The sequence below is a fragment of the Delphinapterus leucas genome, chromosome 16 (genome assembly GCF_059928025.1).
Source record: "Delphinapterus leucas isolate spDelLeu-1000000601 "Yukka" chromosome 16, BTC_Dleu_Yukka2, whole genome shotgun sequence".
NCBI classification, from domain to species: domain Eukaryota; kingdom Metazoa; phylum Chordata; class Mammalia; order Artiodactyla; family Monodontidae; genus Delphinapterus; species Delphinapterus leucas.
The window spans coordinates 43567833-43590148 of NC_143144.1; positions in this window are offsets into that span (position 1 = coordinate 43567833).

Below are 22316 nucleotides of genomic sequence, written 5' to 3' on the forward strand. Positions count from 1 at the left end.
CTTTTTCCATCCTCTCACTTTCAGTCTGTACATGTCCCTGGGTCTGAAGTGGGTCTCTTTTAGACAGCATATGTCTGGGTCTTCTTTTTGTATCCATTCAGCCAGTCTGTGTCTTTTGGTGGGAGCATTTAATCCATTTACATTTAAGGTAATTATCGATATGTATGTTCCTATTCCCATTTTCTTAATTGTTTTGGGTTTGTTATTGTAGGTCTTTTCCTTCTCTTGTGTTTCCTGCCTAGAGAAGTTCCTTTAGCATTTGTTGTAAAGCTTGTTTGGTGGTGCTGAACTCTCTCAGCTTTTGCTTGTCTGTAAAGGTTTTAATTTCTCCATCAAATCTGAAGGAGATCCTTGCTGGGTAGAGTAGTCTTGGTTGCAGGTTTTTCTCCTTCATCACTTTCAGTATGTCCTGCCACTCCCTTCTGGCTTGTAGGGTTTCTGCTGAGAGATCAGCTGTTAACCTTATGGGGATTCCCTTGTGTGTTATTTGTTGTTTTTCCCTTGCTGCTTTTAATATGCTTTCTTTGTATTTAATTTTTGACAGTTTGATTAATATGTGTCTTGGCATGTTTCTCCTTGGATTTACCCTGTATGGGAGTCTGCACTTCCTGGACTTGATTGATTTCTTCCTTTCCCACATTAGGGAAGTTTTCAACTATAATCTCTTCAAATATTTTCTCAGTCCCTTTCTTTTTCTATTCTTCCGGGACCCCTATAATTCGAATGTTGGTGCGTTTAATGTTGTTCCAGAGGTCTCTGAGACTGTCCTCAATTCTTTTCATTTTTTTTTCTTTATTCTGCTCTGTGGTAGTTATTTCCACTATTTTATCTTCCAGGTCACTTATCCATCCTTCTGCCTTAGTTATTTTGCTGTTGATTCTTTCTAAAGAATTTTTAATTTCATTTATTGTGTTGTTCATCATTGTTTGTTTAGTTTTTCTAGGTCCTTGTTAAACGTTTCTTGTGTTTTCTCCATCCTGTTTCCAAGGTTTTGGAATTCTTTGGAATTCCAAATCTGGAAAGAATCTGAATTCTTTTCCAGATAGACTGCCTATTTCCTCTTCATTTGTTTGGTCTGGTAGGTTTTTACCTTGTTCCTTCATCTGCTGTGTGTTACTCTGTCTTTTCATTTTGCTTAACTTACTGTGCTTGGTGTCTCCTGTTCACAGGCTGCAGATTCGTAGTTCCTGTTATTTTTGGTTTCTGCCCCCAGTGGGTGTGGTTGGTTCAGTGTGTTGTGTAGGCTTCTTGGTGGAGAGGTGCCTGTGTTCTGGTGGATGAGGCTGGATCTTGTCTTTCTGGTGGGCAGGGCCGCATCCGGTGGTGTGTTTTGGGGTGTCTGTGACCTTATTATGATTTTAGGCAGCCTCTCTGCTGATGCTTGGGGTTGTGTTCCTGTCTTGCTAGTTGTTTGGCATAGGGTGTCCAGCACTGTAGCTTGCTTGTCCTTGAGTGGAGCTGGGTCTTAGCATTGAGATGGAGGAAATCTCTGGGAGAGCTTTCGCCATTTGATATTACATGGAGCCGGGAGGTCTCTCATGGAGCAGCGTCCTGAACTTGGCTCTCCCACCTCAGAGGCACAGGCCTGACACCCGGCTGGAGCACCAAGACCCTGTCAGCCACACGGTGTTCAGAGGCCTGAGCAGTGGGAGCTGCAGCCCTGACTCCAGCAGAGGCCTGAGGCCCAGTCGGTCCTCAGCAGGGAGTGGCAGGATGGGCACTGGGGGCTCCTGAGCACCCTCTGTGGCCTTAGGTTGAGGAGCAGTAAACCCTGGAGCTGGCGCAGTCCATTGACTGTGAAATTCCTCCTCATTTGTGGCCCTTTCTGCAGCTCCTGCCCTTCCTTTCCAATTTCTTCAGGATCTGTCCACCTTAATTTTTGAAGGATAATTTTACTTTGTTGATAGTTTTTTTTTTTCCTGCAGCACTTTGAATATGTCATTCCTCTGCCTTCTAGCCTCTATTGTCTCTGATGAGAAGTCAGCCATTAATCACATTGTTGTTACCTGTTGTGTCATGAGTCGTTTTTCTCTTGCTGCTTTTAAAATTTTCTCTCTTGCTTTCAGTGGCTTGACCATGATGTGTCTGGGTGTTTATCTCTTTGTGTTTATTTTTTGGTTTCCTTGAAACTTTTGCATCTATATAATAATTAAAAAAAAAAATCTGGGGAATTTCCAGCTGTTATTTCTTTAAACAGTTTCTTCTTTCTTTTTTTTTCTTGTCATTCTAGGACTACTATTACACATATATTAGTACATTTGAATTTTTTCTGTAGTTCTCCAACACTTTGTTCAATTTTATTCAGACTTTTCAACTGTTTTTTTAGATGGGACAGTTTCTTTTGACATATCTGTGTGAGTGTAAAGTTACCAAGTAAATTTGACAGTGGAGATGATATCTTTTTCTTTTATTTTCTTCTCATCTGGCCTCAATTTCTTAATCTAAAGAACACTGGCAAAACCCTATGAATTTCTGAATAGGAGATAAATATAGATAGCAGAGACACCTCCACCCTGAAAACCAGAGTGAAGGGAATAGTGTGGCTAATCAGTTTAGCTTTGGATCAGAATTTGCCTACTCCATCAGGAAAACCAGAGCCCCACAGTTAACATGACCCATCCTCTTGAGATGGTAATTAGTGACCATTTATTCTTCTAAGGTAAATCTTGTATGTGTGTGTCTTTGGTTCAGGAGGGAATGGTAATCTCATTTCCCATATGAGGTGGCTGATCAGAGTGTTCCTTCCAAAAACAAAGAACAATTGCCCTGGAAGGAATTCTGGCTAATGCAATTTTTTTTTTTTTTTGGACACATTACTTACCTTCTCTTGTGACTCAGTTTCCTGTAATCTGTAAATGGGGATAATTATCATGACTAAGTAAGTTAATATATGTAAATATTTTAGGAAAGTGTCTGGCACATAGCAAGCATTATGTATTAGCCATTATTATGATCATTTGATAACATTTCTATGGTATTTAGAACCTCAGAGATGTACTAGAACACCAGATGAAATGGCACCCCAGGTCATTTCTCAATGTAGCCCTGGGCCAACTTCATTTCTCTAGAACTTGTGTCGCCCATGGTGGAAGGATGGTTCCAATGATAAGTGATTTGAAGAATCACTGGGACAATATTTATCAGGTGTGAAATTCAGTTGCCCTTTAATGGTGTTTTTACCTGGTGATAGTATCAAATCAGTGATTAAGGCCACATTTCATTTTGGTTACTTTTGAAAGAGAATAGTCACGTCAATCATACAACAGCTTTGTTGTGGTTGTTGTAAACATTGCCTTCATCTTTCAGATCCTGATTTTTAAATGCACCTGTGTGATGCAGTACCAACACTAATGGATTTTGAGTTCTTAACAGCTATTTCCACTCAAGTACCCCTTTTCCTACTTCCAACAGTTGAATTTAAGCAGAACTGAATTGAGTCATCTCCAGTGTCCTGGTTCTGTTATAGCTAGTGTTAAAACAAACAAAAACATTTGACAAAAGGACCCTGGACCATTATGACACATTTTTTTGAACAATCACTAGGAAATATAAATCACCTTGATGAAACCAATATCTTTAAAACACTTTGCTTTAAAAAACACTGAATTTATTAATCTTTTTGTAAAATTTGCATATATATAGAAAAAACAGTATCAATTCCCTTAACTAGGATGCCCTAAATAACTCTAATTAGAGCAGTTGAAGTGGGTTTTACTACAATTCAGGTTTCCACAGAGGGCTTAATCAACCTTCATGCATAATGAACACCCAGTAATGTTAAAGTGTAATCTATATGTGAAAAGGGCGTGAGAAAGAAACTATCCCCAGAGGTAAGACTGGGTCTTCAATGATTCAGATGGTTCAGAGCTAACAGAGATCTATTTCAGAAGTTCTGTTACACTTGTTGACTAAAAAAAAAATATATTTGACAACCTAAAATTTGAGAGGTACATTTTATTTGGCAGAAATTTTTAAGACTTCAAGCCCAGGAGATAGCATCTCAAGTAACCCTGAGAGAACTGCTTCTAGGAGGCGAGGGGGGAGCCAGGATATATAGGAGTTTTGCAACAGATGGCAGGTAGTCTGAATGTCAAAATATTATTGTTAAAGAAAACCAGATATCTCAAGTTAAGGAATTTAACGCTTTTCTATGTATGGGAAGATGCATGAGTCTGGGCTCACTGAAATCATTCTTCTGATACGCACCTCAGCTATCTGAGGCCAGTATCATATCCTGAGTTTCCTCAGGGCTCACCGTGGGGAGTGGCTGTAATCTGATGGCTGCTAGATGTCAGGTATTCTTTTCCTTCCTTAGTTCCCTCAGGGCTCACCAGCTCACTGTTGGCAGTGGCTGCAATAGCTGATGACTGTGATATCCTTTGTTTACTGATATGACAGGCAGTCTTCCATTTCTCACACTGAATGTAAATTCTGATATTATTTTAGTACATTCAAGCTTTAGACGATGAAAATATGCATGTAGGATTTATAATACTTCATGTTTTATTAGAGAATGGCAGTCAAATATCTTTTTAGAGCTATCTTAAGTATATAAAATCAAAGTTACATGCCTCCAATTCATATAATAAAACTTGCAGCATTCAGTATTATGTGAATACTGTTACAAATATCTTTCTTATTGTTACTGTTTACATAGATCAGTATCTTTCGTGATCATTTTAATTCCCTCAGCATTAAGTAATTTCCTAAAGCAAGTGGCGAATAGGAGTAAGCAAGAAGCGTCTCAGTAAACCTTTGTTCACTGACTGGTTATTTAGTCTCTTCATTTGGAATAGGTATTTAATAACATTGTGTTGATCATTGTTCCACATGAAGCTGAATCTGGCCTCTGTACCCCGACACCGAATTAATTCTTGGAGACAGAGTTTTGGGTGAAGTAGAAAAGGATAGCTTTATTGCTTTGCCAGGCAAAGGGGGCCACAGTTGGCCAATGACCTCAAAACTGTGTCCCAACCTGGAGGGCACAGTGAGAAGTTTTATATAATGGTTCAGAGAGGGTGTGATCAGCTTGTGGACATTCTTCTGATTGGTTGGTGGTGAGGTAAGTGGGAGTCAGCGTCATCAACCCTCTGGTTCCAACTGGTCTGGGGTCTAAGTGCCTGTGGGCAGCATACCATTAATTTCTCCCACCTGGTGGGGGTTTCAGTCTCTGCGAAACAGCTCAATGATATTGTGATGTGTATCCCTTGATGGGGAACCAGAACCTTGTCCCAAGGCTGCACTATTGTTTCTCTTGACTGTTCCTCCCTTGTCTCCGCACCCCCTCCCTTTCCTAATTAGCAACTGTTGGAACCTGCTCATTGGAACTCAGGGAAGGTCATGGAGGCCGAAATGAAGCATATTTCCAGTAATCAAGAAATGGGGGACACAGAAAGGCTTTTGTGCCCAGAAGCCCCTAGGGTCCTGCTCGGTATCATACAGAGCCTTAGGTAACTGAAAAGTTGGTCCTAATATTAATCCTGTGCAGAAAGGAATGAGAGGAATCAAAGTGTTGAATAGTGGGCATAGGTGAAATTTTTACAGTTTGCAGAGATGTCTTTATGACTGGAACCCACAACTGTGAAGGAAAGATGTATTCTGACCATTTGAACAGTAATTATCAGTGATTTCTGTGACCTCTACCTGATTTTCCCATGTCTATTCAAACATGACTAAGAAGAAGGATCCTGGAAATGCTATTTCCTATGGTTTCAGGTGACTCACAATTTGTCTGAAGTTCACTGCCTGTGATTGGGACCTCTGACTTAGTTTACAAGTTGCTATCTCAGATTTCTTTTGTTGTGCTTAGTATTGCTCAGATGGGGATGTTGTACTTGATAGAACGTTAACCTGCTAAGGACTAATTTTGCTCTTTATTTATTTAAAAAAGTATTTCTTGTGTGTTATAATAAGTACAGGGGATAAAGTGGTTAACATGGGGCTGCCCTTGACCTCAAATAGCTCCCTAGTGGCTCTGGCTCGTTTGCTTTAAAGAGGGCTGCATCTTGGATATGCCTGTGTTGTCTTGCTTTCCATTTCCTTACATCTACCATTGACCTTCCCCAAATAAATCCCTACATTACCATAGTGTTTTGCTCTTTGTTATAATTCACGGTGCTCTTACTATTTACAGCCAATATTTATTGAGCTTTATTCCATGCAAGGCACTGTGTCAAGGTCCTTGCAGGGATCATCTCATTTAGTTCTTACAACAACAGGTACTATTATTTTTTCTATTCAGTAGGAAATGAAACAGAACTTTAAAGAGTCTAAGTACATTATTCCAGGTTATAAGCTGGTGGAGCTGAAACTACTACTACAGTCCCACTCTAGAACTCAACACTTAGTTACTGTGATAAACTGTCTCCTACTCACTTTATTTTCTTTACTTACTCTAGTAATTCCTAACTAGGAGAGCTGGGTAAATGGGGGGTTGAATAGGGGAAATGTGTTAATTAGTCTTTTTGAATTATAAGAGGAAATTTCAAAATACACCTCTTAGATCTTCCTCCCCAGAGATTCTGATCTGCCCTTTGCTGGTAGGAGGGACCTGTAATTTGATCTGAAAAAAACTCCGGCAGTAATTTTGCTTCACCCTCTCTGAGAACCATCAGGGAACAGTTACATTTGCTGCATCCTAGACTGCATACTTCCTACTTCACTCTTCCAGCCATCTGATTTCCAGTTGGACTCTTGGCTTTTTTCTGACTTTGATCATTCTTCTTTGTTCTGGGTGTCTGACTCTGCTAACCCTACAGTAAATGGGAGCACTGTAGCACCCAGTTTGATCCCTATCTCCCCTGAGCTACTCCCAAAGAGGCTGCAGGCCTTCAGGTTGGACTCCTTCATGACTTCTTTCTGCCCACAGTGTAAAAAGTCTTTTTTCACTTTCAGTATTCCTTCTCTTGGGGCTTTTATGTAAGTTTTAATAGGAGGTCAGTAATTGCAGTATAACAGATTTAAGGCAAATGGGTTGCAGACAAAAAGTCCTAGAAGATATATGACCAGAAGTTAATTCCCAATTTGCTGTTTCCAAGTGACCTTTGATCCATGTGAACATTTGATGGGAAAATAGTAAAAAAGAATTATCCGCTGACTTTGAAAATTGTGTAATTTTCTGGAATTATTTAAGTAAACCCAGCAAGCATTTATTCAGTTCTTAATACATAGGGTACTTCTATAGGCTTTACAGATGATATCTGAGTGAGACGTATAAACACTACTCTTCAGAAGCCTAGAAGGAAGAACACAAATGCAGCTAACAATAATGAAAAGCATGAGACCTGTGGCAGAGGTTTAAAGCCATGCCTGTGGAATCCTTGGAGGCTGTTAACTTTTTTGGTTGTAGGTATCTTGGGATTCAAAGTACAAGCACCACATGCATTACAGCTAAGCCTCATGGGAAAAGTCACTGTTAAGCTACAGGGAAGTGAGGTAGAGGGGAATTGGAATTGGAGAGAATAGCAGGAGGAGAGGCTAGAGAGGAAGGGAAGGGCCAGTACATGTAGACTGTTGCATACCATCTATGTTCAGTATTATCTGTCTTTGGGTTCAAACCAAACAGTGTGTTTCATTTGTAGAGTTGGTGAATCTGATAGGAAGTAGCTCATTTTGATTTTCATTGATCTAGACTTGCAGGCACTGGTGGATTCTTTTCTCCTAGCTATTCACAGGATTGACTCTGAATATATTTCCCTGAGAGTGACCGAAATGCACAACCTCTTTTTATTTATTGTTCAGCGAGTCTGTGTGGCTCATACCATTCTATAATAAGGGCAAAATTGTCATCGAGAGAATCAGGACTATAGTTTTCATTAGTCTCACTTATATATTATGCACCAAAAAGGGAAAAGATAGATCCTACCATTAAAAATGATTGCCCTTACTGCTAATTGACACGATCAACTTGTCGTAGTCTAAAAGCTAATTTTTGATAGCCAAGTCTGAGGTTCAGCAACACAAAGGTAGTTATTATGCCTCTTATCTTTCTTTAAAATTTACTGCCCCCACTAAATACACTACCACCATATAATTGTTTTCCTTACCTCCATCCCTTCCTCTCCTCTTCACTTGATCCCCTAACTTATATTCCATTATCTCAACCTAAAAAAATAGGGTAAATTGGTTAATCTTTTGTATGAAGTAAAAATCTTCTTCCTAAAATTCCCATCCTATTTCTTTTCTTAAGGCTTGAGTTATCCCAATCTTGCCATATATTTATGCCCATTAGCTACATTTTCTCAAGGAGACCATTCATTACCCTTGAATAAAGACTGAAATTTAGGTTTTTCCTTCAAATGTCAGGAATTCAGGATTCTGTTTGTATCAGTGACTTTGAAATGATTGCAAGTACATAAAGTGCAATTTATTGCCACTTTAAAAAATATAAGCTGACAAAAGGGGTATGAAGTTACTTATCCCACACTATACAATGAATTACATCTATCTATCCATCCATCTATTCAACAGATGTTTATTGAAGTTCCTTTAGCTAGTTTCTTGGAATACAAAGGTGAACACCAATGATAGCTGATCTACTTTACGTATTGCCCATAACTTATAGTGTCATATTCACAAGAAAATAATTATACAGAATTTATCAGTAACCCTGCTTTCTTTAGAACTTTAGGAATTAGCTACTTAGGGGACAATGAGTTTATACTGGTTGATATTGGTTTCAACTACAAAAGCAACTCACAGATGAGAGAAATCTGTGTGGCCTCTGGTAATTAGGAAAGGATTGGCAGAGAAACTGGGACTATATAAGAGCCTTGAAAGATGATTAGTACTTAAATAAATGAAGGCAAATGGAAATGTCCGTCCAACTATGGGAAGGTTGAGAAATAAATTCCATTCTTCCAATGCCCAGGCTGTTTTCCACGCGTGTGTATCTTTGGTTTCATTAGACTGACCATGAAGAGCAGGACTGGTTTGAAGCCAACAATTTTGGTTTTAGGATTCTTCCTTGTGGCCACATTGACAAATTATTCATTTAGCCTTTTATCAATACTTCTATCAATCAGGTGAACAAAAGATAGAGAAACTTACAGAAATCTTCTCATCTAAAGGGCGTCCTGCAGTGGGATCCATTTATCATTTTTATGTGAAGTGAGGCGATGCTCCTTGAAGACAGACTTTTTATTTGCTTTAGGTTTTTGCTTAATTTTTTTCTTGTTTACAGTAAACATTTAGTTTATAATAGCATATATTCATTAAGTATTCAGTAAATACTGAGGATACTGGGTAGAGGAAGAGGGTAGAGATTGTAATTTCTCATTGCCTCTTAGGAGGTAATTTTATGTAGGTTGAATGGAGTGGGCATGAGAAAACTATGAACCAACAAAACCTGATTTTGTTGATTAACAAAAGGACACAGTGCTGAGAAATTTTGTTTTCTGAAATCATAGACTGTCAGAAACTTTGCTGTTTGAAGACCATATCAATAAGAATGGAATAGCTCACTTTGCATAAAGGATCTGAGTCACTTTGAGGCAACCTGAATTGCTAACCCATGTTCAGAGCTATATAGATAAGGAGTTTCTAAATAAAACATGCTAAATTTATTTTAACTTTATAGTTTCCAAGGAAACAGAACCTTGAGTCCACTTTGCAGTCCAGACAGAATGTAAATCTTTTTAATACTAAGCCCTTGCTTTGCTTTGAGCCTATCAAAACTCCATTTCATTTAAATTTTACCTAAACTCCACCCTTTCCAGGATCCTACAATAAATAATACTGCTTCTTCCTTTGTTTTATGAGAGTCAACACGTAGTTGCTTTGAAGTGTACTCCTTTGTTGCAGCAAGAAAATAAACCTATCTTTGTTAGAGTACAAATTTGTTCCTATGGTGGTCTTTATAAGATTGGCTTTATTAAATCTTAATACTTTAGATCATGATTTTAGGGAAAAAGGAGATTATTTTTCTCCACCTGCTGAATAGTATTTGTTTCAAAGGTTATTGATCTTCGCTCAGTAATCTTTGTTTCAAAAATACACACACTCTCTCTAATGGAGAAGGTTATTTGATGTAAACTAGAGGAACTTTGGGTGAATTGCTAGGAGTGTAGATTCTTGGTCATTACAATGCTTAGGGATGTAAAAAAAAAAAAAAAATAGAAAATTTCCCACTGCCACTAAGCAGAGATTTTGTCTCTTTTATTCAGTGGTGTATCCCGAGCATGTAACAATGTCGGTCATGTATTTTGTTCTCAGTATATATTTATTGAATGATACATTCACACAAAGGCTTGCTGTGAAGGGCTAGAGGGAATGAGAGAATCATACAATTTTAGTCTTGAAGAAATAAAATAGAGACAATTGTATCACTTTGTTCCTACCTTTTATAACCTGAAACTGTATATAAGCCTTTACCCCATTCACACTGTCCTCATTTATTATGCCTTCTGGGTTATAATAACTTAGTTACTTACACAATAAAATCAAATTCTCATCTTGCTATCAAAAGATCTGACTTAACGTTTTCATATTCATATCCTGATACTTTCTCATTTGAACAAGAAACTGTTGGGTTGTTTTTGTTTTGATTTGTTTTTAAATTCCAACTTGTGGTGACAGTGATTGCTCCCCAGGTATTCATGTGCTCTCCTGACACTTATGCCTCCTTTTGGGGCTGGATGACTAGTTTCGGTGGATGGACTTTGTGAACAAAGTGACATGGATCACTCCCAGGTTAAGGAAGTTAGAAGCTGTTGTACCACCTCCTCTCTCTTTCCCTAAATGATGAACTTGGAGACTATGTATTGTCAATAGCAAAACTCCAAGATAGATGAGGGCAGCTTGCCTAAATCAGAATTTACATAAGGGACATGAGTGACAAAGCGTTATTGTACTAACGCATTGGAATTATTGTGTGTGTGTTATAGCATTTAGCATTATGAACTGTGCAAGATAAAATTTTTATATTCAAGCTGTTTCTCCAGTCTGGGTTGCCAGATTTCTACATCTCTATTAGAAGTTTTCCTATTTCTCAAGGTCCAAAAATAGTTCTACCAATTTTGAGCAGCCTGCCTAATTGCTCCAAATCAAAGGGGAAGATTGATTTGTTTTCTCTCTGATGACCCACTGAAAGCTAGTCTGCAAAATTTATTTAAAATTAACTGCTTATGGACTAGACAGGATGGCTTGGATTATAGTTTACCTCTTTCAGTATAGTTGTAATTTTTCCTCTATCTTCATTATGAGTTCCTGCATCTTTTACTACATTGTGATCCCCAAAGACCTAGGACAGAATGCTTACAGCCTCCTCCTAGTGATTAATTATAGGATAGATTTTTATCTTCTGAACATTCTAACAATGAATTTTTTCTTGGAGATGTCCAACGTGTTGAGGCATGTAGATATTTTTCTCAGATGATTTTTCAATAACACTTGCGCCTTTCTAAAGCTATTTTTTTTTTTTTTTTTTTTGCGGTACGTGGGCCTCTCACTGTTGTGGCCTCTCCCGTTGCGGAGCACAGGCTCCGGATGCGCAGGCTCAGCGGCCATGGCTCACGGGCCCAGCCGCTCCGCGGCATGTGGGATCTTCCCGGACTGGGGCACGAACCCGCGTCCCCTGCATTGGCAGGCAGACTCTCAACCACTGTGCCACCAGGGAAGCCCAATAATAAATATATTAAGAGGGCTATTGTGAGGGTCTAATAGAAAATCAGACAAAGATACTCTATAAATTGAAAGGAATTGTTCAAAGTCTAGCTGCCTCAGAGCCTTTTTTTTGGAAAGGAGTTAGCAGTATGAATCCACTAGAAAATATATTGATGCCCATAATTAGTTTCTATATTTTTCTACAGATGATGCTGATAGAGTCAAGGTGGGGGAAATCTTGCAACAGTTTGCAATAGTAACTGACATAGAAGGTAACTGCATTGGGTGCGGATTAAGGAAAGTCTACAAATACAAAGTTTCTTTTATTCTCAATATATTTAACAATAATTAAAGGCTATAGAAATCTGGAATTCCACACACATAAGTTCCTCTTCACAACTTTGAGAAGAAATTCTTGCATACTTCTTGAGGTAATCTTATTGGTTAATATGATGGGGTAGAAAATAATGTGATCTATGCCATCTGTATAGTTAAAATTTGTGCCTATTTAGCATTGCAGCACATGAAAACTGCTGGATTGATTGTCCAAAGGTTTTGTGCGTGTGATTGGAATTTTCTGACACAACATGGGATACATGACATATATTATGTTCATTTCGGAGAACTCTGGGGCCATAGAGGCATGAAGGGCTGCTGCGGGTGAGACACTGTTCCTGGCAGCTGAAACTGTTGTCTAGCCAAAAGATGTTTCCTTCTTATTGAGTGAGTCCTACATATTATTGTGTCAAAGTGAGGATTCTAAGAAATCTGTGAAGTTCCAGAACTTGCCACTCTTGTCAAGTCCTGAAAGCTGTATGCTTTCCTACTAGTAAGTTCAAATTGAAGCCAATATCCAAATCCCTCAGAGAAATGGAAATACTTGTTAACATAGAAACATTCAGACTTGACATATAAAACATTTCAACAGGGTATAATATAAGGAGATGAGTCTTCGCAGCAACCTCCACTACCTCTGATTTCTTAAAGTTACCCATTTACTCTAAACTATTAAGTCACCACGGCAGATGTGCTGATTAACTGAGGCCGACTTGTGAACAAGTTGCTTTGCATGTAGGCAGACTCACAGAGCATGCTCTAAGATGAGGCGCAGCAGGGATGGGTTCATCTTTACCCTGCAGACTAGAATAACAAACATGCCACTTAAAAGTAAGTTTTGTTATGAAGTAGAAAATTATGTAAGACTATATTGATTCTTAAAATGACAAAGTGATTACAGTTCTATAAGCAATACTTTAATGTTGCTAATGAAATTTAAAATATTTGTAGATTATTTTCTTGAACAACACAAGGCAATAGAGCCAATTAGTAGTGATGCTACTAACAGGTGACACATAATTGAACTCACACTATATGCCAGACTCTGTCCTGAGTGCTTTATGGGCTTTATCTATAATTGTAATATATGTTAAGACTTTGAGAAATTAGGTCATTTGCCTATGATGACTAATTCAGTAAGTGTTTTTCTAGAACTCACACTGGTCAAATTCCAAAGGCCACGCTCTTCGTGACTATACTGCATTACCTCCTTTGCATCACATGCTTTCTGCTTGGGTTCGTAAACAAAGTGATGTGTGGAGGAGTATAAAGCATTGAGGATATACTCACAAACACTGGGTGATATTTGTAAATGTGGACAGGACTAGATGTGTTTCACATAGGGATGATGCTGTTAGAATAATGACTCAAAGCTGTGCTGCATTTTCCTCCATAGATTCTCCCCCATGCCAGTATGGTCAGAAGAAGGCTATGTTGGCAAACAGAATGTACAGTGTAATCGCTCAATTAGAAGCTGCTTATCCAGCAAGGGTATTAAGCATGTGCAAAGCATTATAACAATCCCTGGGAAGGATCTGGGGGAAAGAAATGCTTAATGTCTAGTAATTTCCTTCCAACACTTGACTACATCTGAAACTAAAGCTGAGGGCTGCCTTTAGCCTAGGCTATTGCACTCTGTCATGCTTGTTTCCACTGTAGTGTATTCTCACGTGCTTCTCCCTTCCTTAGGAAATTTCTTTCTTTATAGCTTCCACTCATCCACACACTGAACATCATTGATGGTTCTGATCAAGTCCCACAGTTCTTTGCCAGCCCATACTGATGTTTTTCCTGTCTCAATTCTTAGTACCAGATAAATATGCCCTTATGCCTGTAAGTCCTCAGTTAAAATGACTTTCTTGTATTCTTCTTTAAAAAAGAAAAAATTGTGCAACTTCAGAGACATTGTCTTCATTTGTGTATCTTGCCAACAGTCCTCATACACTCCCAGACATAAAATTAAGGTAAAATGAAGACTTGTTGGTTGGTGCATTTTTACAAATTGTGCTCATTTGAATGTTTCTTTTAAAAGTTGATTCCTATATAGCTTTTCCCCTGCCCTGGGTGATTTAGGCGTAAGTGACCTCCCAAGATCTCATTCCACACAAAGATTGCAATATCATGAAAACCTTAGATATTTTGTATTAAGAAATGTCTTTTAAATGGATGCAATTTAAATCTTATATTCTTTCTTTCCTATTTTGTCTTGCTAAATGCAGTTAGTATATATTTGTGTATTGAAATGACCCCTATTCCTTGCAGTTTTTCCACACAAACAGTTCATAGTATTTTGTTTACGAACTGCCATTCCCCAGAAGAGGTGGTGGATTTTAAATGAAGAGCTCTTATAGAGATCATCTTCATGAAAAAAGTTATTTCCTCCTTTTTATTGTGATTCTCCAGGCTCCACCTATACTAAACATTTGCAATTATTCTTGTCTTGATATATGTGAGTGCTGTGACATTTCAGGGCATCCACCTCTGCTGAGCTGAAAAGTCCTCAGTTACTCGTGATGCAATACTGCTAAAGTAAATAAACAGTACTCAGATTTGTCTTGTGGTTGATGAAGCAGCTCTGTTTTTGTTTCCTGGGCATCCTTTTGCAAATCATCATACGCTCGTTTGCTTAGAGCTTCCTATCAATCATGCACTGTTCTAGGACCTGGGGCTACAATAATTCAAATATAAAAAGGTCCTTGCCCTCACAGAGCTGACATTTTAGTGGAAGCAGACAATTAATGACAAAAATAAAATAAATCTCTCTTTAGCATAATTCTGAAATCAAAGACTTCTGGAGACCAAAATTTCCTTATAACTCATCTCCTGACCTAAATTAATGAAAGACTGTTTATAACTTTTACTCATCACAGAGTGGATATTCATATATTTTATTATAGGAGTATTAATTTGCTTAATTTGATATGGACAGTGTAACAGAAGTAGAATATGTGCACTGTATTGCTTTTCTAAAATTAAAAAGCATGTGAATTCTCAAAGATATTTAGCTTAGATAAGTGAGTGTGACCTGTATAATGTTGGTAGTGATAAATCCTATGCATAAAATAAAGTGGGGAAAAGTGATAGGAAGTGCCAAGAAGTGTTCTTCCCTTTCTTGAAGTTGAGTTCATTGAATCCTTGTTGTTTTCACAGATCTCTGGTATCTTTAAAATGATTTATTTTTGTTAGGCATTTTTGATCTTCAGTGAGTGCTTTGGCCTGTTGCATCCTACTGTATCTTACACTGAAGCAGAATCCTGATATGTGCTTCTTTCAAAATATGTCACGGATGTAGAAAAGTTAAATATCCTCAAATTCAACCATTTGGCTATAACCACTGTCTACATATACATATATCTAAGTGTTTATTTTAGAACACTACACCCAGGAGAGTCTTAATTCATAATATTATTAACTTTAGTTTTCTCATTAGCATATAATTTCACCAAGTTACTCTAATGACAAAATATAGGGATGGCAGAATGTATCTGATTTCTCTCTTATTCCTGGAATATTATTTCTCTCAGTCCCTCAGCGGGAGTCAGGTAACTTGTAATGGGTCTTCCGGGTAATAAGGCTAAGTCCATGTTTTTTCCTCTCTACTCATGGTTGAATAACATCTCCTTGCATTTTTTATTACTTTACATTTATAAAGTACTTTTAAAGTTTATACTGAAGATGGTTTTAGTCTAAAATAATATCCTCTGTTAACATTTAAGTTGGGATATGTATGGAATGAATATAAGCTACTTGACCTTGGCCAATTTAAACTCCCTGAGCTTTTTTTTTAAAAAAAAATCACCTTGGGCTTCCCTGGTGGCGCAGTGGTTGAGAGTCCGCCTGCCGATGCAGGGGACGCGGGTTCGTGCCCCGGTGCGGGAGGATCCCGCATGCCACGGAGCGGCTAGGCCCGTGAGCCGTGGCCGCTGAGCCTGCGCGTCCGGAGCCTGTGCTCCGCAACGGGAGAGGCTACAACAGTAGGAGGCCCGCGTACCGCAAAACAAAACAAAAACAAAAAAACCAAAAAAACAAACAAATCACCTTCTTTTTTTTTTTTTTGGAGTGCACGGGCCTCTCACTGTTGTAGCCTCTCCCGTTGCGGAGCACAGGCTCCGGACGCGCAGGCTCAGCGGCCACGGCTCACGGGCCTAGCCGCTCCGTGGCATGCGGGATCCTCCCGCACCGGGGCACGAACCCGCGTCCCCTGCATCGGCAGGCGGACTCTCAACCACTGCGCCACCAGGGAAGCCCAAAAAAAATTACCTTTAATTGAGAATGATAAATAAACTTGCCTGTTAATATCACTCTATTGTTAACTACCATTATCCTCTGGATTGTTTTGAATATCAAGTCTGCTAATGAATATAAAAATCTTTTGCAAATGCTAATTTCCATTCAATGTTATTTATGCTTCTTGTAATTAGTAGAATAAAGAGGTGACAGGACCTCCCTGGCAGTCCAGTGGTTAAGACTTTGCCTTCCAATGCAGGGGGCCCAGGTTCGACCCCTGGTCTGGAAACTAGATCCCACATGCATGCTGCAACTAAGAGTTCACATGCCACAACTAAGGAGCCCATGTGCTGCAAATAAGACCTGGTGCAACCAAATTAAATAAATAGGTGACATCTAGGAATATCTCAAAAGAGAATTAAATTAAATGATAATGATTATATTAAAAAAATCCATTTATCAATTCTACGAAAGAATGGCTTATAACAGGTTACATATTTGCAAATATGTAAAGCTTAAAAGTAGGAAAAATATAAGATTTTATGTTAGGAAATGAAGCTTATTAGGTCAGTAAACTAATCGAAGTTAGTGTGACATAAAATACAAAACACTCCAACAAAATTTGGGACATTTTGCATATGCTCATACTTCTGCTTTGGTGAGAAAAGGAACACAATTGTAACAAAAAGGACACGAAAGTTTTCATTCACTCTTACCTGGAGCAATCAGCTTAATAATAAATCTTCGAAGTAGCATATATCAAAGTATCTATATCAAAAAATAAAGATTAAAGAAAGTGTCCAGGAAACACGTCTGGTATAATTTCTTTCTAATTGCAATATATTTGTCTTACTAGACAAAACAATCTTAAAAGTCAGATTTACTGTAGATTTATTTTTTTTCACCTGGTTTTTAAGTATATATTGACAGGGTGGTGATAAAATATTCAAAGTTGGTTTTAACTACTTGTTTTGAGTTGTGTTAATAATAAAACATCCTTTTCTTGCCTCTAGCAAACCCAGAAGCAAAAATTACTTCTAACACCCAGATGGTATATTTTTTAACATTAATTGAAAGCAAGAATAACAAAGTGACATGCTGTAGTTGCCTACCTGTCAAGGCTGTATAAGTATATTCATAATGCACGTGAAACTGCTTATATGTTGAAATGATTTGTATTGCAATAATACAAATATAGCTTTTATAGGATAGTGAGGTAATCTGATGTAGAAGAAAGAAGTCTAAACTAGAAAACAGGACACTGGGTTCTGGTTCTGTGTCACTAATTATGTGGGGTAAGTTTGTGTAAATCTCTTACCTTCACTGGACTTTTGCTTCTTTATTGGCTAAATAACAAGGTTAGAGTACACAACTTTTAAAGTTCCTTTTAGTCCAAAAATGTTTTAATTTCATAAGCCATGTACCCAGGTGTGCATAAAGAATAATTTTATTTCTGTGATTCAACTTAAATTGTATAAAGCGCTTCTTCTGCCTCCTACCAGACAATGTAATTTTGGTTATGCTTGCTAGATTTTATCTAGTGACATTTAAACCCAGTAAGTTAATGATTGTCCCTTCTTTCTCATTCATTGTAGCTTGAGTGGCATCTAAATTGCTAAAGTGTCAGGTGGGGTTACCTGGTCATCTGTTTGTGTCTGCCCATAGTGGCATCTGCTGAGGTGTATACAGTGTCCCGTCTGGTTCACAGCCATCACAGACTTCCACAGTGTTGTCCTCTACTGTATCTGAATCGGGCGCTTTATAGTCCAGGTCACTCCCCCTGTAGCTACTCTCATTACAGTCAAAGATATTTCCAAATAATCTTCTCTTTCTCCCTCTCTCTCTCCTTTTCCCTTTCCCCCCACCCTCTGTGTCTGTCTCTCAGCTAACATTTACAACTTTCTTGGAGGCACAAAAAAAACAGAAGCTGCTCTCTCATGAAGCCAAATGGAAACATTTGTATGCTGCCTGGACCAGTCTCAGCTTATATATACCTCATTTTCATATCTGTCACCATGGAGACCCTTTGAAAACTCCTGAACCTGGGTTTGGGAAGCAGTCGTCTCCATTCGAGATCCTCAAGCCTGTCTAGCCGTTGTATTGCACCTCTGCCCAGAGCATAGCTAGAGGGGTGGGAAGGATGAAGCTCTGCTCAGAGAGTCTGTCATGGTCTGATTTTCTTTCTCCCTCTCCAGCTCTCCTTTTTCTTCCTTCTCCTTGAAGGATGTCTATCTAATCTCAGAAAGGGAGGAAGGTGACTAGAACAAAGATCACATGTTTTACAATATCTATTATTAAACCAAGACCTTGGGGCCACAATGTGAAAATGTTTGAAACTCAAAAGTCCTTTTGTTCTCAAATGTATTACTATGGGCGTCAGAATTCTACCTTAAAACTCAGTACCGAGCATTGACTCATATATTTCTCGGTATATTTTTGCAGTAATTTTACTGAGGTCATTTTACTGAGGGCAGATGTGGAGGGGGAAGGGTTTTTATTTCTTGGGATCAGGGATGGCTTTGCATCCTGTGAAAAAGGTACATATTTTCACATACCAGTTTATAGTTGAAAATGTTATCTCTTCACATAATTTTTAACATTTTATACTTTTGCCTCAATTTTTATAGTAAAGTACTTTTAATAAATTATGTTATTAGGCGAATATAATACACAAGGGTAGTAGAGTTTGATTTTTCTAATGTATATCAATATTGCAAAATTCTGAGGTTACTTGGGCATTCTCAATAAATATTGTCTTTTATTTTTCTAGCCCTGAACAGGGGTGGAAATTGTGAAGTTATTTCATTTTCAATATCCCTGGAAATAGACTACTTCACAGATTCTTTACCATATAAAATTAAATTATTTGGGCCTAAAATTTTACTTTTCAGAAAAGTGTAAGTGGTATTAGAAAATTGACAGTGTAGGCTGAGTGACATTTTAATTCTATGTTTACCTTTTTGAGGAACTGCCAGATTGTTTTTCACACCTATACCACTTAACATCTCTACCAGCAATGTGTGAGGGTTCCACTTTCTCTATGTTCCTGCCAATGCTTTTTATTTTCCTTTTAAAAAAATGATGGTAGCTGTGAAGTTGTATCTCATTATGGTTTTGATTTGTATTTTCCTAATGAATGATTTTGAACATCTGTCCATGTACTAATTGGTCATTTGTATATCATTTTGGGCCAAGTGTTTATTCAAGGCCTTTGCCCACTTTTAACTGGACATTTTTGGCTGCTGTTGAATTTAAAAACAATTGTCTTAAATATGCTAAAAGAGCTAAAGAAGAACATGGGCAAAGAATTAAAGGAAATCAGGAAAATGAACTATGAATAAAATGTTAATAAAGAGATCAAAGTTATAAAAAGGAACCAAACAAAAATTCTGGAACTGAAAAGTACAATAAAAAATAAAAAATTCTCTCAAGAGGTTCAGTAGAAGATTTGGGGAAGCAGAAAACAGCATCAGAAAACCTGAATATAGAATAATTGAGATTATCTAGTTTGGGAAGCAAAAGGAAATACTAAAAAAGGAAAAAAAAGTGAACAGAGCATAATGGACTTGTGGAACTCTATCAAATAGAGTAATATATTTATTATGGGAGTCTCAGAAGGAGAAGAGAGGGAGAAAGGGGGCAGGAAGACTATTTGAAGAAATAATAGCCCCAAATTTCCCAAATCTGATGAAAGACAGGAATCTAGAAATCCAAAAATGTCAGTGACGTCTAAGTAGAATAACTTCAAAGAGAACCATATCAAGACAATTATAGTCAAATTGTTGAATGCCAAAAACAAAGAAAGAATCTTGAAAGCAGCAAGAGAACAATGATTTACCATGTACAAAGGATCCTCAAAATAAAGCATGGAGGCCAGAAGGCAGTAGGTTGACATATTAAAGGCTATATGAAGAAACAAAGATGTCCAGTAAAGGTAACACATGGGAAGATATGTAAAAGCTAGCATTATTGTCTTTTGGGTTGTAACTGTTCTTTTTATTTTCTATGATTTGAAAGAAAAATGCATAAAAATAATTATAAATCTGTTATTTGGCACACAATGTATAAAGATGTACATAAATGGTTAAAATGTTAAGCTTTACATTATGCATTTTTACCACAATAAAAATGCAAAAGCATGCCCCAAACTATTAGAATATATTTTTAGTACATAAATCTAACAGACAACTGATATTCAGAATATATAAAAAAATTCCTATGACTCCAGAATAGGAATTTTTAGAAAATGAGTCAAGACTTGAATAAACACTTCACAGCAGAAGAAAGGTCAGTAAGCACAGAAAAAGTTCTCAGCATCATCAGTCATCAGAGAAATTCAAATTAAAACTATAACTAGATACTACTTAATATCCAGTGTACCAGCTAAAGTGAAAAGAATTGAAATAATCAAATTTGGTAAGGATGAGGGGCAGTTGGAGTTTTCATTATTGCTGTTGGGAGTGAAAAACAAAAAAACAGCTATGGAAAAATTTTTTGACATTTTCTATTAACATAACACATATACTTCCTTATGATTTAGCAACCATACTCTTAAATTTTTAGCCAAGGAAATAAAAACATATATTACACACAAAAAAATGTACATGAATATTCATAGTGGCTTCATTTATAACAGCACAAACAACAAATAACATCAATTTTCATCAACATGAGAAGGACTAAGCAAACTGTGATATATTTATATAATAGAATACTGTTCAGCCAAGAGAATGGACACGTTGTTGGCATGTACAAGAACATTGATAAACTCAAAAATATCAACAGTCTAATGCAAAAGAGTTGATTAATTATAAGTCAATTTATGTGAAATTTAAGCACAGGCAAAACTAATATATGTTGAGAGAAAATGCCTCGGGGTGAAGGAAGATTGAAAAGGAACACAAAATTTTTGAGCGTTGGAAATATTCTGTATCTTGATTGTGGTAATGTATAAAGATTTTATGTGTATACACATACACATATATGTGATTTTGGATGAACAAATATCAGCAAGTTGTGATCAAGTGTGCACAAAATATGCAATAGGAATTTTAAATTAAAAATAGGGGTAGAATTTGCCTGAGGTGTGTATAATATCTTTGACAGTCCAATGATTTATCTTATTATATATAGGATAATTCATTAATGAGTTAATGTACTATGGGAATACCAGACAACTATGCTGAAAAATGTGTTAATACTGTGTAAAATTTTAAAAAGCAGGCTTTCAGAGTCTGTCATCATCAAATGTAGATAAACCCCTAATAAATCAGAAGTAATGAAATGCTATATTTCAGACTTCCAGCCTTGAACATCACAAGAGAGTCTGTATGGTGAACTATTACCATGTTGGGAAAGGGAGGCTATGGCAGGGGTCATAGATAGTGATTTATTAAAACCCTTACTCTACATTAGAAGATCTGTCCTTCAGTCATATGCTCAGAAGCTTGAGACAACTAGATTTTTCTGATAAATTTAGGAACCTGGCTACTGGTAATTTCCTGTTCAGTTTTTCACGTTAAGTGACAGAAACTCTCATTCTAAAAATACAGAGCAAAATAAGCTACATGAATTCAAATAATGGAAATGATACTTGTTTGGAAATTTAAGTTGATAGCAAAATATATATGGATTAAATAAAATTTTTGAACACATATAAGATAAGAAGATGCTGAAGAACAGAGACTAGGACAGAAAGCGAAACAGACAGAAAAAGTTGAAGGACATTCTCATGTCTACTTCTTTCAGTTTCCTATGGAATGGGAAATATTTAGAAGTGAATGTAACTGTAGTAGCTGTGCCCTGGGCATGTCCATTAAGAGCAAGAGCTCAGTCACCAATGATCCCCAGATGAAAATAATTAGGTGGGGAGCACTTGAACTGCAATGAATATTCCAGTGAGATATCTCTATATCATATGTTTTCGTCAGGTGATTGGAGAGAGAGAATTTATCTTTGGGTTGCCAGAAAATGACATATTTCTTCCTGTGCAGAGCCAGTGATGATGATGACCAGGGTGACTCAAGTAAGAACAGTGAAAATGTGACTACAACAAGGATAGCAAAATGAGTAGGAATGCAAGGACTGTAAGCAATTTGTGTGTATTTGGGGGTGGGGGAGAGAATAAAGATTTTTTTTCTCATGGCTCACCA